Source organism: Geotrypetes seraphini, chromosome 1, assembly GCF_902459505.1.
Source record: "Geotrypetes seraphini chromosome 1, aGeoSer1.1, whole genome shotgun sequence".
Classification (NCBI taxonomy): domain Eukaryota; kingdom Metazoa; phylum Chordata; class Amphibia; order Gymnophiona; family Dermophiidae; genus Geotrypetes; species Geotrypetes seraphini.
This window is the reverse complement of record NC_047084.1, coordinates 489,140,160-489,147,317: the sequence shown is the minus strand read 5'-3', so window position 1 is coordinate 489,147,317 and position 7,158 is coordinate 489,140,160.

Genomic DNA, 7,158 nt, shown 5'->3' with positions numbered 1-7,158 from the left:
GCAGTAGTGCTGCCCAATTCAGGAAAAAAAAATTTGATTCGATTCAATTCGATTCAGCCTATTGAACTGGTTTTTCGATTCAATTCGATTCGATTTTCCTGCCCAATTGGGTGTTTTTTTCAAACATCCTAGTGGGTTTATTTTATAGCCTCTTCACCCCCTTTGCCCTCTCCTACCCACACTGGCACTGTGGTGTAAACATAATAAACAAACAAAAACAATTTTTCCTCTCTGTTAAATCCTAGCTCACATTCGCGGTCTTACACCAGCTCTGGCAGGATACACATTTCAAATCTGACATATTGTAATCACATGGGAACTGTGAACTAGGCACCAGCAGGTCAGAGCAGCACTAGGCTCACTGCACTGCCAGCTGACTGTACTGCTGTCAAACTGGGATTATTAGACCATTTGGGAGGCAGGCAGGGGGTGTCAGAGTTGATACCTATGTGTGAATGTGTGTGTTGGGGGTGGCAGAACAAATGTAAACATTGGCCCCTACTCACTGAAGACCTATGGTATAGCACTGATGTATCTTTTCTACACTTAACACATTATACACCTGGGTCAGTACTGATTGCATACACACACATGCATGTACCATACAGGAACACACAGATCTGTAGTGTGCATGTACTGTACATACCAGACAACAGTGGTGATAATACAAACATGACCCCAAACTATATACTCATGAGAGTGACTGTATGCAGTCTGTATGCACATATATTATACACAGACTGCACACACATGTACACACGAGGGCAGTGCTGATTCTATACACATAGCACTGCACTGTGCACATACCGTACACATAGGCACATTCTGGATGTAAACCCACCCCCTCCCCTCCCCTTACCTGCTAGCCAGGCTCTGGTGGCAGTGGTGCCTGAAGGGCATGAGATGATAGTACATGACGTCAAGCAGCAGCTTTTGAAAGATGGGGTTGGAGCACATGAAGTCGACTGGCTAGACATGCTCCACGAGCTCGGGCGCCGGCATGAGGGCAAAGCAGAGGCGCTTCATAAGGTCCGGCGCGTGCTGCATGTGCATCTCGCGCTCCAGCCAGAACACGGACATATGGAAGAGCTAACTCGGACTTGACGGGCGGCGGCAGTGAGTCGAGCAGGGCACGCGGCTCATTGAAGTTGAGCAGCAGCATGTCCTTCACCAGGTACTTGTTGGCCAGCTTCTTGGTCTCCTCCAGGCCACGCAGGGCGGTGATCTTACACACCTGCTTGTGGTTCTGCACCGAGATCTGTTAGTTGAGGAAATGCACGCAGAAGCGGGTCACCTGCGGGATGTGCAGGAACTTGCTCACAGACAGGACCTCCTCCACAGTGTCCAGTGATAGGGTCACTTTGGCAGTGTACAGGTACTCCAAAACTAGTCACAGCCAGATGGAAGAACAGCCCTGCAGCACCAGGTTGCTGTTGGCCCACAGGCTGACCAGCAGCTTATCTTCGGGCGACCAGGAGGGCGTGCTAGGCTCATCCTGTGGCAACACCTCCCGCCTGGCTATAGCACTTCCGAATTGGCCAGGCAGATTTTTTTTTAAAACAAATCGATTCGAATCGATTCACCCAAAGTGAAATGGTGAATCGATTTGAATCGGAAATCGGGCAGCACTACTGGGCAGTGCTCAGTCCTTCAGTTTGTACCAAAGCAATGGATAGTATCTAAGAAGGAGAAATAACAAGGAGGGCACAGGGATCTCCTCGACAAATCAGGTCTTTTCTGCTCTGCCATAATAATATTTAATTAAAACAATAGACATATAGCCTAAACAAAGTGAAACCAAAGAGGCCACCTACCTGAGTGCAACCAGCACTAACATTTATGCATCACATAAACTCAGTTAGTTCTTTGTCATTGTTGAACCAAAGAACAGTAAGTATCTTCATACTCTCTTGGTAGCTCACAAACAAGCATCTGGTACGTGTGACTCACAAATGGAAGATTAGATTAGATATATGTCTGAGACAGAAAGCAGGCTAAGTTTGACAAGGCGGGCCATCAAGACTCATGTTCCTTTCTACTGGAAAGAAGATTAAAATGAGCCTAAAAGACATTTGGAGCAGCAGATTTCTGCTACTCAATGGCCACGGATTTGGACTTGGAGGATGAGATGAACAGCGTCAGCATCTATGAGACAAACTTGGTTCTTTTTGTTACATAGAATTTTTTGGACCCCTGTTCGTTTACAAAAGTTGGACAGTTCTAAGTCTAATAGATGCTGGCATTGTCACCTTGAAGTAGGGACACTGGATCATTTGTTGTTTTATTGTCCTTTGAAACTCAATTTTTGGAAATCGATATGGGGCCAAATTAATATGATACTGGAAACATTGATTCCATTGTCCTATGATGTGGTCATATGTGGGACATTGCTGAAAGTTAAAAATCCATTAGACAGGTGTAAAAGCAGACTTCTTATAATTATGACAGGGGTTACCATGCAAATGGTCACTAGGAATTGGAAAAACTGGGACAGGCTAAACTTTTCCATTTGATGGGAAACTTTGCGTCAATGTTACAGATATGAAAAAATGAATACAGAAATATTGGGACATAATAAAATATTTAAAGCAACATGGGATCCGTTAATGGAATTTGTTAAATCTGATTAATTGTATAAGCCTTCAGTTCCTACTTGATTTTCACACACATCCAGGGAGGGTGGGAGGGAGGGGGGGAATATATTTTGTATTATTATTTGATTGAATGTAGGTGCTGTTCACTGTATTTCTTGTTTGTAAAAAATTTTGCACTGTGTACTCGAATTGAAAATCAATAAAGAATTATAAAAAATAAAAAAAAAAAAGACTCATGTTCCTTTCTACTGGAAAGAAGATTATTGTGATAAGACGGTGTCTGAGCCAATCAGGGCCGTAGCCCCCCCACCCCCCCGTCCACGTGATGGACGGGGAGGGAAAGGCCCATCATTTTGGACTGGCAGGCCTACGAGTGAGACAGACTGAGCTTTGCGCTTGCTCCAACTTCTCTGAAAAGGTACGAGGGTGTTTGGAAGGTAGGGATAGGGTTTTGGGGGACCTCTGGTGGAAGGAGGGAGTGGGCATCTCTCCTGCCTTTTTTTGAGGGCGAAGGGTAGGGGATGTTTGGGGGCATAGTAGGCCTTCGGTGGCAGGAGGGAGTGGGCATCCCTCCTGCCGTTTCGCTGCCAGGGGGGAGTCACCATGACAGGAAGAAGTGGGCATCTCTTCTGCCATTTTTTTTTTGCATGGGGAAGGTGGTATCGGAATGGCAGGAGGAAGTGGGCATTCCTCCTGCTGATTTTGCTGGCACCAGGGAAGGGGTCAGTTCCCGGTGCTGGTTCATCAGGGAGGGCCATCATCAGCGGGGGGGGGGGGGGGGGGGGGGAGAAGGTGGAGGTGCTTTTTTTTCTAATGGGGCGGATATTGTGCATTTTTAAAAAACTTAGACAGGTAAGCAATTGGTCTTGACCAGTTGTTTTTTTTGGATTACTAAAAGCGATCGCTTTTTTTAGTGCATCGGGAAGCCATGTTAGAGCATCAATCGCTCTACTGGTTTACATAGCATTTTAATATTAATCAGCTTATTTGTATGGTCAGATCGGGAAATGAGCGATCGTGCAGAAAACCAGGCAGTGAGCCGGTTTCTTCATCGGATCAGCAAATGCAATCGTCGCTAAAGCTGTTAAAACAGGTTTAGCGATGATCGCTGGCTTTAGTGCATCTGTGCCTCAGTGTTCGGCTGTTTCTACACTGTGACAGGATTTCGCTGAAGTGCAGAAGGAGTTGGCAGATTTACAACTAATCTAATCTAATACACAACTTATGAATCACACTATATCAAAAAGGTTCAAGGCGATTTATATTCAAAGCTGTAAAAACTACAGGAAAATACAGAGACAATCAGTACTTAAAATATTACCATACAATAAAAATTACACTATCATATAAAAATGTTTTCAATTTTTTACGAAACCTTAAGTAATTAACTTCAGTTCTTATTCGAACAGATAAATTGTTCCAAATTGTAATAATAGCGTAAACAAAAGAGGAGATAAACTCTGACAGTTCTACTTCTTCCCGACTGGCCAACTCTCCTGCTTTTTCTATAGTTGTACATTCTGAGCTTCCTTACTAAGATGGAGATTTTTCCTTTGCTTTCCAGAACTGACCGGCATCTTGCTGTCTGCCCTGGGGGAGGAGCTGGGTGAATCCTTCTGTTAAGGTTGATTGGTTGCCATCTGACACCAAGTCCAGCCTAATGAAGTCACACAGCCCTGCCTCATGTACTGTCACAGCAGTTGCCGAAAGGCTTTCATAAGATGAGCGTGAGGTTCTGGTGATAGAGGAGCTCCATCTTGTGGTTTCTCACGAACCATCGCATTGGGTGTGTCATCTGGTCAGATTTACTTAAACCTCGAATACTGTATGCAATTCTGGTTGCCGTATCTCAAAAAAAGATGTAGTGGAATTAGAAAAGGTACAGGGTAAAGGTACTGTAAAGATTGAAATTACTGCATAGAATACATATTAATATTTTCCCTTTTGTACGTCCAGGGTGGGGTAAGGAGTGGGAATATTTCATGATTTCTTTTGCTTAGGAATAATTGTTGGGTATAAGGGAGGGGGAATATTTGGTGAGAGTTCAAATTTGATGATATATTAAGTGATGTTAAAGTATAATATGATTTTATTTTATGTTACACTTGTGAGTTTTAAAAATAAATAAAGATTTATTAAAAAAAGAAAAGAAAAGGTACAGGGAAGGCATGATAAAAGGGATGGGATGACTTCCTTATGAGGAAGGACTAAAGTGGCTAGGGTTCTGCAGCTTGGAGAAGAGACGGCTCAAGGGTCATATGATAGAGGTTTAGAAAATATTGAGTGAAGTGAATAGGGTAGATACAAATTGCTTGTTTACTCTTTCCAAAAATACTAGGACTAGGGAGCATGTGATGAAGCTACTAAGTAGTACATTTAGAACAGACTGGAGAAAATATTTCTTCACACAACATGAATGTGGTGAAATCAGTTAGCTTAGCAAGGTTTAAAAAAAAGGTTTGGATAATTTCCTAAAAGAAGTTCATAGGCCATTATTGAGATGACTTAGAGAAATCCACTGCTTATTCCTAGGATAAACAGCATAAAATCTGTTTTACTACATGGGATCTATCTAGATACTTGAGACCTGGGTTGGCCACTGTCAGAAACAGGATGCTGGGCTTGATGGACCATCATGGCAATTTATAGGTTCTTAAGATCCATCCACGATCTGCCCCTACCCATGCTCACTTTCTGGTAGGCACCTACCCACAAACAATAAGGGCATACCAAGTTAGGCGCTTACCACCCAATTAATTTTAATTTTTGTCACTTATGAGATCATTATTGCTTGTTAATGGCACCAATTAAGCTAATTAAAAAATTAAGTTAGGTGTCTAGATCAGCTGGGCACATCAATCTAGGCACCTACCCTGTTTCCCCGATGGTAAGACACTGTCTTATTTTTTTTGGAAGGCCAAAATATGCTCTAGGGCTTATTTTCGGGGGGATGCCTTATTTACCCATGAAGAAGACTACAGTACACAGTTATTGTTGAAAAAAAACAGAATTTTATTACGTTCGCGATAGGTACGTTCGCAATGCGTTCGTTGGAGGAAGAAAACGGTCGGCTGAAGAATCGGTCGGCCGAAAAATCGTACCGTGTATGGCCAGCTTTATCCATCATACCATATATTGTACCATTTAATGTCCCCAATGTTCTCCATCAGGGAAACACAGTAAAGAGATTATTCTGTAGTGCAGCATCAGAGGGGACTTGACAATGTGAAACCATTGTTTATATACCATATGCATTTTAAACAGGCTTTATATACAGTAAGTGGTATTGCTCACAGCAAAAGAAACCTGTCTGCGTGTCTCACTTTTGGATGTTCTGGCCCTGAACAAACTCCTGCAGTCTCCGTTAGGGAGGGATGAGGGAAGCTGCCTGTGTTTCCTTGCGCGGAGTCACGTGCGCGCGCTGCAGTCCTGTCACTTCCTCCTCTTCACTTCATGACGAGGCGCGGCACGCAGCCATGGAGCCAAATACGGTAGACGGAGGGACCACACGGAGTCACCCACCGTACCACCCGATTCGGGTAAGCGCAGGTATCGGTGGGTGGCTTATTTGCGGGGGGGGGTGCCTTATTTTACATTTTTTTCTAAAAAGGGGGGGCTGTCTTATTTGATGGCCCTGCCTTATCATCGGGGAAACACGGTAACTTCAAGCACTGTTATAAGTAGAATCTTTCTAGGCCAAAATGCCTACTATGCTAGTATTCTGTAAAGGCACTAGCCAGTGGTATAGTAAGGAGGGTGCAGGGGGGGTACGGACCATCGGGGCGCCGAGTCAGTGAGGGCGATTGCACCTCTCCGCCCCGCCATGCTTGTACCACCCCGTACCTCTGTATTATCTTCGCTAGCGCGAACAACTTCTGCCTGTTGCTTGTGCCAGCCTAGTTCCCCTCTGAATTAATTCCGGGTCATGAGGCCAGGAAGTGACATCAGAGGGAATTCAGCACTGGTGCAATGAGCATGCTGCCAAAGCCACTCATGTTGGTGAAGATTTAGAGGTACGAGCACAAGTGTGGAATGGGGGTGAGAAAGATCAGGGGGTGTCACGAAAAGAATGGTGTGGAGAGGAGGGCACAGGGGAGGTGTCACTACCCCGGGCGCCTCTTACCTTTACTATGCCAATGGTACTAGCTGATCATGCATCATTCTGATGCCTATGTATGCATGCCATGTACAGAATCTAGCCCAGGGTGTCTCGGTAATTTTGTTGCCCTGGTTCATATCTTTTGTAGTTAATATGTTGGTCCATCACAGGTGATGCAGGAAAAAAAGATGGCAATTGCCAGACTTATTTTTTCTGAACTTTTCCCAAAGAAGTTATAGCTTTTGATTTTCACCAGCACCCTTGCCTCCAGGTATTTTGGAAAGTGAAAGAATGTCATGACTTTGTAGCTCGTTACAGACTAGCAGTTCTTACAAAAAGTGTCGCTATTCACTCCTTACCCTGAGGAGTTTTTCATCATTAGCTTTTATCAGTTTCCATTTATTTTGGCAGAACTTAGCACGTAAGTGGCAAGTAATCAAAAAAGAGGTACTCCTACAACCACAA